Below are 15,260 nucleotides of genomic sequence, written 5' to 3'. Positions count from 1 at the left end.
GGTGAGGCCTAGATCAAATGTATCAGGTCGATATAGCTCTTATCTGTATTTTATTTGTTAACGACTATAAACCATGATGATGCAATGAAGGACTCTAGCAAGGAATTCCAACTGTCTGCTCAGTGCTGTTGCAGGGAGGAGCAAGTCTAACTGCTATGGACTGAGATGTCCTAATGGTTTCAGTGTGTCTCTCTATCCCTGGGAAACTGAGGGAGACTAACAAGTGAGTACCTATCATAAATCTAGATATACATACAAGCAAAAAGCAGCTTTTAAGTAAGTGCAGAACCTTAGGCCAGTAAAAAGGTTGGTCTTATTATTTGGTGGTAATATTAATTAAGTAGTAAAAGTTGTTAAAATTATTTTTGTAAAAAAAATGAAGGTGATCAAATACCTTCTTTTGTGCTTGTTTAGATCTGCATGAATATAAAATGCCATTGGTTATTCGTCTTTAATACCTAGGGGATTTATAAGCATATTGCTTTAATAAAATTTGGTTCATCTGTATAGTACTCGGCTCAGATATGCATATTTAATTACTCTGAAAGTAATTTACTTGTACAGATGGTGGTATTAGAGGGTCTTACTTCAATTTAAATTACTTTCACTGGAAAAAAAAAGTCCTCCTTGGCTATGATTGCTAAGTAAAAATTTAACTTTTATAATATGTGGAATACAGCTACTTGTAGCCATCACACTCAATAATGCCACATATTCAAAATAAACATTATTATAAAATTCTGAAGCTATTCACAGAGAGTAGAATTGTAACAAGATAATTCATGATTCTCCCATGCAAACTTCAGGGTGTTTAAGGCTCAGCCTACAGACAGAGTACAAAATTGAGCTTAGCAAAAGCATGGGGATCTCCTTTGGAGTTAAAGGCAGTGATCAGCACCTCGCAGACCATCATGGCTTAGCTTACACATATTCAGCCACCTTATCAAGACCACTTCTCCTAACCTGGAAGGTTCCGGAAAGAAATGAGGCGCTTTCTGAGCCATCTACCCAGGCAGACCTCAGAGAACCCCTGATCGGTGGGTTCCCTACACAGAGGCTTCAGTTATTTCATCCTTTCAGTTCTAGAAAAGGTCAAAGCTGCCCCTTCCCCCCCACTGAAGTTTGGTAGCGCCTAAAATGCAGCATTTATCCTGTGGAAAACAAGCCCCCAAATAAACATCATCCTTTTCAAAGGCAAGCCCGTCACAAAGGGAGACAAATAGCTCATAGCGTTGTGTATTGATCATCAGAGGGTAGCTGGGTATTAAAAATGGGGGAAAAATAAATGCTTTTGAAAAAGATATTGTTTTCTATTATGAGATTGCAAGAACGTGCCTGTGTCTTTGCTCATTCTTCACTGTGAGTATTTCTTTATTAAAGCACTGTATCTCAGGCAGCACGTGTGCTGTTCTCCACTCTGGTTGCTATGGTAAGTAGTCATGTTTTATTGAAAAGTAAATGGTCGCCACCCACATGAATGACTCCCAAATGGTCCTTAGCACAAACTCCCTTTCTCTGCCTCTCACTTTTTATGACTAACCTAATTTTTAAAATAAATATGAATTTTAGTCTTCGATTAAGGTGAAAATCTGCCTTCTCTCTAATCTGTTTTTGGAAATGGCTAGGTTCATTGGACTCTTGACTAGGGAATGCAACTGGAGGACAGAGATTAAAGGAAAAAACCACACAAATGCGTGTCTCCTGGGAAAGTTTAAAATGTCTTGTAAAGACCGTCCATTGTTTGTATATTTTAGTTTATAATTTAATCACAGAGACTGATTTGATACAATCACCTTTACTTTATCAAGTCCCATGACCCATGAATCTTTGTGATCACACATCTAGATGTATATATAAAATAAACATATATAGTAATATTGCAGGGGGCACTGCATTGCGGGATTCATTTTAAATAATGGAATCTGGAGTCTGAATAGAAGGTATTTTAGTGGTGTATGCATATTTCAGAGTTTCTCATAAGTAACCTTTACCATATGAAGCCGTACTCCTGAAGCAATATTTCAAGCCAGCTGTACTGTGCATGTATGCATGTGTATATGTATGCATGTATGCATCCATCTATCTATCTATCTATCTATCTATCTATCTATCTATCTATCTATCTATCTATCTACCTACTTTTCATATGTCTTTATATCTATCTAGTCTATCATTTCCCTGTCATCTATCCATATATCTTCAGCCGTTTACCCATGCAGTGTAGGACTTGTCATATGGCATTAGTGACTTAAAGGGAAGTGAGTTAGCATGAGAACATTTTTCATTTTGAGTCATCACTGGTGTGTGTGAGTGTTTTCCTTTAAAATACTTTACAGAAACCTGGTATACGAAGGCCAAACCACAGCAATAATGTTGGACCAGAAATCCTCCAGCTGGCCAACAGCATCTAGTTTATCTGTCAGACAAGAAATTTCTGACCCATGTCTTCTTTATACTTTTTGCCGTCTTCAAATTTGTCTTGAAAATTGCTAGGCTCGGTTGTTCACTTGGCCATGTACCCGTGACTCGGGACACCCGGTTTCCTATCATTTGGTGTTAGCTGAATTGTTATTTTCTCACCAAGACTGAAAACTACTACCATTTCATGAAGGAGAAAAACACAGGGCTGACTGATAAGAAAAGATAATGGAGGGCATGAGAAGAGCGGGGACTTTCTTAATTACGCCATTCACAGACATGCTCCAGGGGATCCTTCTCTTGTCCCACACTGTGAAAACTCCCTGTCACATGGTGGCCACTACAGATGCAGTGGCAGGTGACGCACAGGTGAGAGGCTTGTAGCTTGGACACACACAAGGGGCAACTGTTTTCCATTTTTAAGGAGAAAGGTAAAATAAAGTGTTGGATCAAATGTGACAGAAGTTTTTTCTTCATTTCACCCTTTTTCTTGGTCATTACACAATATTCTGTTGTAAGGCAACTCCCCTTCCTCCATAATTCATTTTATTGATTTTTATATTAAAACGATTGAAAGCGATGTGATATCATTTTCAGGCCTAATAGAGCCATAGAAGCATGACAGCCAACACCTCACTTGGGGAAATAACATGTAAACACTCTACAAATTAGCCTCTTCTAATGCAGTTAATAAACCAAAATAAACACGTGCAGATGGAATAGAATTAAACAATACATTAAATCTCAGAGCATGCGTTTGCCGTGGCCTTTCTTTTTATTATAAATGACCATCACTAACATGATTCTAAGTACTCCATTAAGGAGAACATAGCTGCTAATAGGTGGGGACTAATGAGGCAGTGCAAACTACAGCTGAAGACCTTGCTACCTCAACCACAGAAAATTCTACTCTATACACAACTAAGTACTAGGGTCTGAAAAAAAGCAGTTAACCCTTAAACGTGAATAAAGCATATGTTTTGGGGCAAAGTATAGCAGTGATCAACAGAGTTACAAGACCGTGGGTAGTAAAGGTCTCCCATCTTCTGGTGATGTGGGAGTTTCATATATCAATCTGTTGATTTCATTGTCCAAGTAATAAACTGCTTGGGCTCATAGCTTAGAACATAGGTGGGTGGAGTAAACAGAACAGAATGCTGGGAGGAAGAGGAAGTGAGCTCAGAGACGCCATCCTCTCCTCTCCTGGGCAGACACACACGATGAAGCTCCGACCCAGGATGGACGTAGGCTAGAATCTTCCCGGTAAGCGCACCTTGGGGTGCTACACACAGATGATTAGAAATGGGCTAAATTAATATGTGAGAATTAGCCTAGAAGAGGCTAGATAGAAATGGGCCAAGCAGTGTTTAAAAGAATACAGTGTCCGTGTAATTATTTCGGGTAAAGCTAGCTGTGCGGGCGGCCGGGGTGCTGGGGACGCAGCCCCGCCACTCTTATTACTACATTCTGGAGTAGAGGGCTTTAAGACCAACAAAGACAAGAGATACCCTAGACTTTCTATGGAAAATTCTAGAGTTAGGAAATGGCTCAGTGGAAAAAGTGCTAGCTGCATAAGTGTGAAGACCTGAGTTTGGATCTTCAGCACCCAAATAAAGTCAGGCATAATAGTGCTTGTACACCTGTGCGCACGGGCGCGCGCACGCGCACACACACACGCACACACGCACACACACACACACACACACACACACACACGAGAAAGGTATTTAAGATGATTGAAAGTACATCTTTGAAAATAAGTCTGGGCAGAACAAGGGAACATTGCCATCACTTCCACGGCTGCCTCTTTATTAGCTGCCTCCAACTGCAGACTTCTATTTCCCCATGGACCTTGATTCTCACACATACCCTATATGGGTTTAATGTTTCTTGTTCCATTAGCCACATCTTTAACCCCCACTTCCACAAAAGACACATGGATGCAGTTTTGAATTTTGATAATAAAACTCTCCAGTATCCAATTCCTGACCCTCCGCTGATTTTCAGCTTCATTACCCTCACATTTGCTGACAGGTGGTAGTGGTTTGCCCTGAAATGCCATCAAGGCAAAATAAATGAAAACAAATGCAATTCAAGACACAACGTGATACGTGCCATTAGAGCTATACAAACAGGATGCTATCGGGTCTCCAGCTATAAAATGCTTCTCTCAGGGACACCGTGGAAGACTGGATCCAACAGACATAATATCAGAACTTAAGTCTAGGAAACCCAAACAGTGTTAATAAGAAGCTGCCTCTGGATATTTAACAGAGAAGCCTACACAAACCTAATGGAATGGTCTGACTCAGAACTCTTTGACTGCTTGAGGATTACACACGTGTGTGTGTGTGTGTGTGTGTGTGTGTGTGTGTGTGTGTGTGTGTGTGTGTGCATGTGCTATGAGACTGTACTGGGAAACATATCCAAAAGCTTAATAGGTTTTGTTTGAAAGGATTCATGAAAGTGGAGACAGGTTTTATGCAGAAGCAAGTCAATTATTTTGGTTTGCCTGCTTCCTTACTTGCATGTTAAACTACTTAATGATATTGAAATTAACTACCTCAAGATCTGTGAGGTTTGGGAACATTTTTCTTTTTTCTATTTACATTTATCAGGAAAAGAAACAGTTTAAATGAAGAAGACACAGCAGCCTATTTTTCTGGACTCCTCAAGTTTTCCAGTCATATGTTAAAATTGAGTGTTTTCATGATTTTTTTTTGTTTTTTTTGTTTTTCACAGAAGATTCAAATTGAGAAATGATCTTTAGTGCCTCTGTTTCTCTGAGTCAGAGATGAGACGAGAAGGGTGCAGGGTGTGGATGAAAGGACCGCTCAGACTTGCTTGATTTGGGTGGATATGAAGAAAAAATGTTTTACTAATAGGAGGAAATTTATACCAGGAATAAAACAGAATGGTCTTACGGTTCAGAGAAGTAAATGACTGTACAACAAGGAGCATGAGGTCTATGTAGGTAATGGACAACAAACGTAGTGGAAAGTCAGAGCAGGCTGGGTTGGTGCTGATTGAGTAAAGGTGGGGGAGCAGCTGAGCAAAGCTGGTCCTTATGGAACAGCCCCCTCCCTGTCTAAGACATCCAAAGACAGAGTGGAACTAGGGCTGGGGAATCTAAGTCCCTCCAAAGTGTATGTGTGTAGGGATGGCGACGCTCGGTTCCTTTTGTAACATTTGGTTAGCTTTTCACAGACCTAAATCAACTATGGCAGTGATTGAAACTGAATAAACCAAGTGATATTTTACTCCAGCAACATCTGATTGGATGACTGATGATTTCTGTTAGTTGCCACACACTGGTCCAGTGTGCTCCTTTCATGTTGTGGGCATCTTGCTAGACTGTTGAGACAAAGAAAGGGAGAGGTTTTCTATGAACACATTTTTGACTGAAGTCTACCTTGTCCTGATTTGTTATTGAGTATAAAATCTGACTGGGTGTAATAAGATGCCCCATTTTAGACTCACATTATCTTGCCCAAGTATTGTTAAATTACCATTGAGTACTATAATTCACCATTAATTACAGAATGGTTCAATCATCAATTAACTTGGAAGAAGTAGGTACCATAGGTTATTAGTAACCATAGATACTCATCAAATTGCTCTTTTTCTTGTCTCCCCAATTGAATTTCTAAAATTGAATAAGTAATAATAATGTGGCATTGAAAAATTTTATTCTATACCATTCACAAAAAATAATAAATACAAAAGTGTAATATGAAAAAACTCCAAATTAATGCTGCTGTCCTTGTGAGTTTTTTTATCAATTTGACACAAGCCACGGTCATCTGAGAAGAGGGAACTTCAGTTGAGAAAATGCCTCTATTAGATTGGTCCATTGGCAAGTCTGTAGCAAGAAAGTAGCTTGTTGATTAGTGATTGCTGTGAGAGAACTCAGTTCACTTGGGTTATGCCACCCCTAGGCAGGTGATCCTTCATTATGTGAGAAAACAAACAGGCTGAGCAAGCTGTGAGGAGCAAGCAGTATTCCTCCATGGCCTCTGATTCACTTCCTGCTTACAAGTTCCTGCCTTGAGTTCCTGCCCTGACTTCTGTTGCTGTTGTAGGAGGGCCTCTTGTTAGTCCTGGCTTCACAGAACTGAAATAATCACAACAGAAAATATATTAATTAAATCACTGCTTGGCTCATTAGCTCTAGCTTCTTATTGGCTAACTCTTACATCTTAATTTAACCCATTTCTATTGATCGGTGTATCGCCATACGGCTGTGGCTTACCAGCAAGGAAATTTAACCCATTTCTATTAATACCTAAGTTCTGCCCTTTCAGCAGGCCAAGACTTTTGACGTTACTTCTTGAGCCCTCTCTTTTTTGCACTTCCTCACTATTGCTAACACCACTGTCTGGGTCAGCCATGCCAATTGCTTATTGACTTAAGGACTCACTGAAACGTCAGGACCTAACTCTCTTTTATAGAGGAGGGAGTCATGATGTGGGAGCCCCCTCTGTGTGCTGTGATTACCACTAATTGATGGAGGAAGGTCATTGGCTAATAAAGGAACTGCCTTGGCCCATTTTATTGGTTAGAACATAGGTAGGTGGAGTAAACAGAACGGAGTGCTGGGAGGAAGAGGAAGTGAGCTCAGACTCCACAGCTCTCCTCTTGGGAGCAGACGCCTCAGAGAGACGCCATGCTCCCCACTCCAGGGAAGATGCACGCATGAAGCTCTGACCCAGGATGGACTTAGGCTAGAATCTTCCCGGTAAGACCGGTGCTACAGTTTATTAGAAATGGGTTGATCGGGATATCAGAATTAGCCAGTAAGGGCTAGAGCTAATGGGCCAAGCAGTGATTAAATGAATACAGTTTGTGTGTTGTTATTTCGGGACATAAGCTGAGCAGGCGGCTGGGGTGTTGGGAACGCAGCCCCGCCGCTCCAATTACTACAACTAATGAATAAAGAAACTGCCTTGGCATGTTGATAGGGCAGAACTTAGGTAGACAGGGAAAACTGGACTGAATGCTGGGAGGAAGAAGGCAGAGAAAGAGAGACACCATGGAACCACTGGAGTCAGATATGCTGAATCTTTGCCAGTAAGCCACAGCCATGTGGCGATATACAGATTAGTAGAAATGGGTTAAATTAATATAAGAGTTAGCCAATAAGAAGCTAGAGCTAATGGTCCAAGCAGTGTTTTAATTAATATAGTTTCTGTGTGGTTATTTTGGTTCTGGGTGGTCAGGATGAATAAGCAGCCTCCATGCAACAGAGTCAGGTAGCTTTGATATGTAGAATAACTGGTGTCAATTCTTAGAGATTATATCAGGATATCTGTCATCCATTCAGGATTTTAACTAGGGCCTTAAAAATCAAGTCTTTGGGGTAACAAATAGAAGATGAAGTTCAATAGAAGCTGTCACCAACTAAGGAAAAAGTACATAGATTCAAAAGCAACTTTAAGAGTGAGAGCGTGTGTATGCGAGATTCATTTCTCTTATTTTGTTCCTGAATACTCTATAAATATTCCACAGTTTGACCAGTTCAGTTTAAGAGGTGTCAGAGGATGACTTTGGAAGACCAGCACAGCCTGTATCCAAGCTGGGCTTAGTTTCTGGTCAATGGGATAGTGTTCTTATCAAATGGAACTGACAAGAGGAAATCCTGAACACATGCTAGGGGTCTTCGGGAGGCTTCCAGAAAATTTTGAGTTGTACTATAAACAATGGTCATCATATGTTAAGGCTTTGAAATAGCAAGTCAAAAGCATATCAAATAAATCAAATATATTTCTCATATTAAAAATAACTCACTTGCTGGGCAGTGGTGACACACAACTTTAATCCCAGCACTTGGGAGGCAGAGGCAGGCAGATATCTGTGAGTTCAAGGCACTTGGGAGGCAGAGGCAGGCAGATATCTGTGAATTCAAGGCCAGCCTTGAACTACAAGTCTATAAGAGCAAGTTCCAGGACAGGCTCCAAAATGACAGAGAAACCCTGTCTTGAAAAACCAAGAACAAACAAACAACAAACAACAACAACAAAAACAGTCAGCCCAAAGGCTGTCTAGCAAGACTGATAGAGAAAGAGACATCACTGCATTACCACATCTTCAGTGTACTTTGTCAACCACTAGATAAGTGAGATGTGTAATTTATGGCTTTGCTAAAGGGGTGGAGAAACTTTATATAGATGTCATATAACCCTCAGAAGACACCAGAAGAAACCTGTCACTAATAAGTGCTTCAGTGTTGGGCACACCCACTGCATTTGGTTACTACAAAGACAAAGATGTATCCAGAACTCTTGAAGTGATGATTTTACAATGGTCATTGCCCAAAGAAGCACATGGTTCAAGAAGGCAAATATAAACCTAAGACTAGAGAGGTTTCAATGCCAAAAATTTTGTAAAGAACTAACAAAATAAAAAGAAAAATCATTCTTTGTGGAGAAGGGGAAGTTTAAAAAAAATCAAAGGTTTGAGGTTTGGGTTTTTAATATGACATTTGGTAATATTTCATCAAAATGTGGCATTTCTTTTATATGTTGACACAACTCTGTTCTAATTTCTTGTCTTTTTGTGTCATTTTTCTTTACCCCTTTTCCTGATTTTATCTTCCCACTTCCTTCCTCCTTCTCCCTTTTCCTTCCTCCTTACCTTCCCCTTTTCTCCCTCTTATCGCCCTTTCTCCTTTCCCTCCCCTCTTTCTCTCTCCTGTCTTCCTTCCTCCTTTCTTCTACAGCTTTCCTTATCGTCTTGCTTTTTTGTTTTCTGATTTTTTTTTCATAAGTGCCTTATCTATAGTATGGAACAAATTTCTCAAGAAATCCCAATTTTATTAAATGACGTCTTAAGTATTAATTTCTTCATGAACTTCATAGTGTCCCTACATATATACTGTTTACAAGAGAGATTCTGGATATAAACAACAAGGCATGGGTCCTGCGAATTTCTTCCTAGTGTGTATATCTGGCCTCTGGAGCCTGTCTTCTAGCCACTTCCCTTGTGCCATGGCCCCAGAAACAGCAATCTGCACTCCTGCCTCAGTCCAAAAACAACAAATTGGCTGCTGCCCAGAAACTAGAGGACAAGTCGGCCTCTCCCAGTCTGCAGAAGGGAGAAAAAGACAGCTAGAAGCTATTGGACATTTTGATGAAGTACAAAATGAAACAGAGACTTAATGGACAAGCTAGTGAAGAAAATTTGAAAGTAGAACAAAGATATAACAAACTCTGCTAACCATTTTTTTTTTCAGAAGAGGTCAGAATTGATGGCCAAAATCGCAAATTTAGGGATAACAACATGTGTCAGGCACCCACAAGTGTCTGCGCTGCTCGGGGAAGAAGGCAGAGAGGCTCTGCGTTACTTGACCAGAGTGGAAGTGACAGAATTTGAAGACATTAAATCAGGTTACAGAATAGATTTTTATTTTGATGAAAATCCTTACTTTGAAAATAAAGTCCTCTCCAAAGAATTTCATCTGAACAAGAGTGGTGATCCATCTTCAAAGTTCACTGAAATCAAATGGAAATCTGGAAAGAATTTGACAAAACGCTGGAGTCAAATGCCGAACAAAGCTGGCAGGAAGAAGCAAAGAGCTGCTTTACCGGGTTTCCTGACCTTTCCGACGCAGGTGCGATGAGTTAGGAGAGGTCATCAAAGACGACATTTGGCCAAACTTACTGCAGTACTATATGGTTCCTGATGTGAATGATGAAGAAGGAGAGGCAGAAGATGATGACAATGATGATGGTGAAGAGGAAGGAATTGATGAAGGCTTGGAAGATATTGATGAAGAAGGTGAAGAAGATGATGATGAAGCGGAAGAAGGAGAGGATGATGAAGGTGAAGATGATTATCACAGAAGACTGATGGATTCCAACCTCTTTTTTTAATTTTCTTTTTCTTTTTTAATTTTCTTCAGTTTCTGGGAGCAAGTTGCAGTCACTTCCATCCTCCCTCCAACACCTCTTTTGCTCAGTTTTTGAAGTCTCTCTTCTCAACACTATGGCTCTCAGCTTATTTAGGGGGAAATACTTTGAGCAAAATACAACAGGAAAAGAATCCCCACTATTCTGTTATAAATTAGTTTACATCCATTCTTGTCTCAAACTGTGGATTTATCACCATCACCACTGTAGTCTGTGGGAAAAACGGTAACCCTCCGCCCCTCTTGGTTCTGCAGGAGGCTAGGAGGTGCTAGGTCCCTGTAGTAGTACATAGAATTCTAGCTTTTTTCCTTTCTCCGTATATTGAGCTCACAGATTACACTGTGTCTCTACGTGAATACAGACAATTAGCATTTACCGACATGTATCTCTCTACTTTCTCCGGTTTCATAAAAAGAAAAAGGGCAGGGAGTATAGAAGGTCAGCAAGGGTGGGTTTGAGGTGTCTGGGAGGGTAAGCGGGCATTGTGACAACATTGCTTCTCCTTTGGCATGTGCAATTTTGATGTTTAACAGACATCCTTGCAGTTTGAGATGACACTTTTAAAATACAATTCTCTCCTAACGATGACTTGAGCACTGCCAGTCTCAAACCGTAGGGTTTATTTGAAGTTCACATTCTCTGTTGTAACTTTAGTTTTTTTGGTTTTCACTGAAAGGAAAAAGACGGTCATTGTAAATGTTGAAGTGTACAAGTTGCTTTGTTACATTAAAACCAATGTGTACACACACACACACACACACACACACACACGAACGAGGAATAATCTCCATACAATTGTGGTGGAAAAAATTAGTCTCTGCAAAATAACCTACCTCACTGATTTTTAAACCCAACATATTATCATAAAAGCTCCACTCAGACATGTATTCCTAAAGTGTTCCCCATTGTCTCATCATGAGAAAACTGACCAAAGCACTTGCTGCATGGCTTTAGCTTTTGTGAACTTCATTAATTCTCATCTCTGAATATGTGTGCTTCAGGCCTTGCTATTTCTCCCAACGCTTCAAATGAACTCTCTGGCTGTATGACTGCATTACAATCTACGTTCCTGTGAGTTTAGTTCCACATAGACCTCATCATACTGTCTCACAATGTAATACATGCACAGATATTGTAAGGATGCAAGAAACAGGAAAGAAAATAGGCACTATAAAGTGAGATACACATGAACACGAAGAGTGTTTGGATTTAGGTGCTACACAGATGGCTTAGTGGTCAAGAATACACGTTTCTCTTGATGTGAACCAAGCTTTAGTTCATAGCACCCACATGGTGGCTTAAAATTGGCTGTAATTCTGGTTCCATGGGTTCTGTGATCCTCTTCTGGCCTTCCTAGGTGCCATGCACATGTGGTACACAAACATACATACAGGCAAGCTACATGATAAAACTACACATAAAATAAAAATAAATGTTTTTCTTTCAAAATTAAAGCATGAATTTATTTTTGTCTTCAAACTGATATCTCTTCTTTATTTTATTTTTCTTCATCATGCTTGTCAACGTCTAATTTTTTATACATTTGTTTATGATATATTTGTATGCATATGTACTATATGTTTTATTTGCTTCTTAGGATGTCTGAGTCCTTCTAGAAAACCTCCTTGCAGATAGGTGTGGTGCATGGACACACACACAAACACAAGTTTTTTAAGTTATCAAACATTGCTGTTAATATCTAGGATTGTATCTCACAAGTACTAGGTTGTCATTGAATATATGCTTAGTGAATAAATCTCAATTTGAGGAGATTTATGGTTGGTGTGATACGTAAAATTACTTATGGAGGTAGTCATTATATATATGATTAAGTGAAGATAGTTTATAGATACTAGAAGAAAGTGATTTTGGCTATATGGCTACATCACAACCTATATTCCTGTAATTTTAGTTTCATATAGATGAAATCCAAATAAAGCAAAAATCACTTTCAAATATTTCAAAGATTATTTTTTCAGGGAAGACACTTACTAAAATGTCATTTAGTATGCCAAATAAATGCATTAATTGTTTAAAAAAAGTGTAGTATGTGTATGTTAGATTAAAAACAAATATAGTAACTGTATTGCAAGTCTTTTTAATATTAATTTTACTTTACTAAAATATATTTATTATAGAAAATAATGACTTTGTTATGACATTTTCATACATGGACACGATATACTATAACCAAACATTCTACAATTCAAACATTGCTCAATTTAGACTGACTTTTTCGAGAATTTGCGATATTGTTAAACCCCTTAACGTTCATAGAATTATCCTACCAGGTAATAATAATATATTCAGTGTTTTCTAAATGTCTGCTGGGTACAAGGGCCTTTCATACTATAGAGAATAAAAGTGAAAACTATATATTCCACAGAAGGAACACAGGTTGCAAAGGAAAGGAATAATAGAAAAAAAGCAATAATACAATGGCACCACTGTTCTTTGAGCAGTCACAATGGCGTAGATCTTAGCAGATATAAAGTCAAAGCATGGGAGTGACAGAAAGACAAGCATGGACCAAGGCATGGCTTGCAGACTGTACACAGCAATGTTTGGGCCAAGAACAAGTTGAGATGTGTGGGATGTATGAAAATTTCCACAATTTTCATAGTAGAAAGATGGAGCTTTGAAATATGAGTAGTTAGGGTGTCTCTGGTATCTGTTTGAATTTACTGTGCTCTCTTGTCATTTTTGAGATACGTGTTGCTCCTGAACATTGTTATCATGATTGCTATTGAAAAAGAATAAAAGTAGAAAGACGTATTGAGAAGAAGCCAGCGAAAAGAATACCACAGCTCTCGGTAAATTAGACAAGAAAGTTATTCGGTAAAAATGGTGTCATTCAGATGGAATTTGCAGGGCATCTAATAAGAAATTAGATAGTAACCAGTTTCATGGATACAGGTGAGTTGAAAGTCCTCTTGTCTGGCATTTAGACTCTGGGATGCTATGATGTCTTTTGGGATAGAGAGATCAAATGCATTCCAGAATCACCAGAAAATTCAAGTTGAGAGACTTGGGGTTCCTAGCTGCAGAGGCACTTCATAGTTGACCAGATAACATGAATCTGAGAGACTATCAAGAAATCTGCACATTGAACACAAGGGGAGCTAGAACTTCTTCCCCAGTGGGATAAAAATGTCTGAGCGCCACTAAGATTTACTGCTCCCCAGGTCTTGAATGTAAGTTAAATTAATGAATACACAATGAAGATGAGTCATTACCATGCTGGAATCAACAATGTTATTTTTCTTAGGCTAAATTAAGTTGCTCTTTTTATAAGGACTCACAACGTGCCGCATGAGTCATGGAATTCTCGTACTAGGGCTATCATTCTTGTTAGATTTACCCACAGCAATGGTACACCTTCCTCTGGCTTCTTCTTAAATATCTCATTACTTTGTCTCATTTCAGTACTTGATTCTGATAGCAATACACAATAAGTACGTATGTCTTAAAAATGACAGGGGCAATGAGTTCAAAAAGACCTATGATAGCAAAGCTGCTAGTATTTCATTGTGCCATCTTCCCAGGGTTTTGTTCCCACTCATGATGAGCAGTATGAGACAATAGCTCAAACAGATGTACACCAAGCATTGCAAACTGAAACAATAACATAAATATCTTTGTTTATAATATATTCTAAATATTTTCATAATAATTAAGCTTGCTTTGGGTCCTAATCTTTAATTATTGCATAGAATTTTAGTGCACAGATAAGTCACCATTAAATAAATCAACCTGCCGTCTTCAGCCATTTAAGTTTTATTTGCTTTTCTCATATGGAAATGTAGTGACATGTTGCATATAAATGTGTAATGTATCCATTATCACCTCCTTGTGATAGCATTACAGACTAAATGGTTTTAAATCTTTCAAGGGCTTTGAAACAGGTTGTTAAGTTACAGTTCAGCCAAGCATGAAGGGCTTTTTTTCCCCCAGAATACATTTCAACATTAAAAACACACTTGTTTATGCAAAGAAATAAATACATAAGAGACAAAGCAAAGGCACTCTGAAAACTATGGCATAGTACCTTATGTCTCCATAATTTACATCTTCATTACTATTAAAGGTGAACATTCAAGACATAAGTCCTGATTTGTGTAATGCAAGTGCCTGTTTTGAATTCCATATTGTATTAATCTCTAAGTATTGTTCTTTAAGCAGTAGAGATGCCAAGGCTTTATTATTTTTTTTTTTTGTAGGTGAATTCTTCCTTAGAATTACAAAACAGTGCTGGTGGTATAGCCCAGTATGCTTGATACTCTGGGTTCAATCCCCAGTAATACAAACAAAAACAAACAAATGAAATGACAAAAGTGGATGTCTACCGAGCATGGATGTATTAGAATGTGGATGCTTTTAGACACTTGCTAGCTTGAAATACACAGTGAGTACCTAAAGTATGTAGCAAGACTTTGGGTCAAATAAATGAATAAGTAAACAAATGATTAATTGAGAACAAAGATATAGGAAAAATAATTTGAAGGTAAAATAAGCCTTGCAGTTTTTACTGTCAAACAGATCTTAATTATTGTACTGCAGAGTTTACTGTTAGTTTTTGAAGACACAAGTAGCAAATAAAGGATGGTACACCTCATAAGCCTGGTAGCTATGAGAATGCAAACCAGACGAACCGGTTCATAATTGCGAAAGCAGAGACTAGGTGTATAGTGACCATAGCAAATTTCAAAAAAAATTGAGGAAATATGTCTGACACCACACCAAACATGTGCACAGTGGAGACAACAGGATTGGGATAAATGGAATTAATTTTGTTTTTCCTTTGACTTCTGGTCAAGATTACATTGTCATAGAGACTCATGTTTTAAAGATAGTCTAATAGTATTCTCAATACATATATTATCAATTTATGTATATGTATATTCTCATGAACTACCAAGTTCTTTAAAGTAAATC

General features: G+C 38.6%; 1 pseudogene; it reads left to right on the top strand.

Moving 5' to 3' along the window:
• Nucleotides 1-859: 859 nt before the first annotated feature.
• LOC142854034 (protein SET-like) lies at nucleotides 860-10,289 on the top strand (annotated as a pseudogene).
• The last annotated feature ends 4,971 nt before the right edge of the window (nucleotides 10,290-15,260 follow it).

The sequence above is a fragment of the Microtus pennsylvanicus genome, chromosome 7 (genome assembly GCF_037038515.1).
Source record: "Microtus pennsylvanicus isolate mMicPen1 chromosome 7, mMicPen1.hap1, whole genome shotgun sequence".
NCBI classification, from domain to species: Eukaryota; Metazoa; Chordata; class Mammalia; order Rodentia; family Cricetidae; genus Microtus; species Microtus pennsylvanicus.
This window is presented reverse-complemented; position numbering and strand designations above follow the sequence as displayed.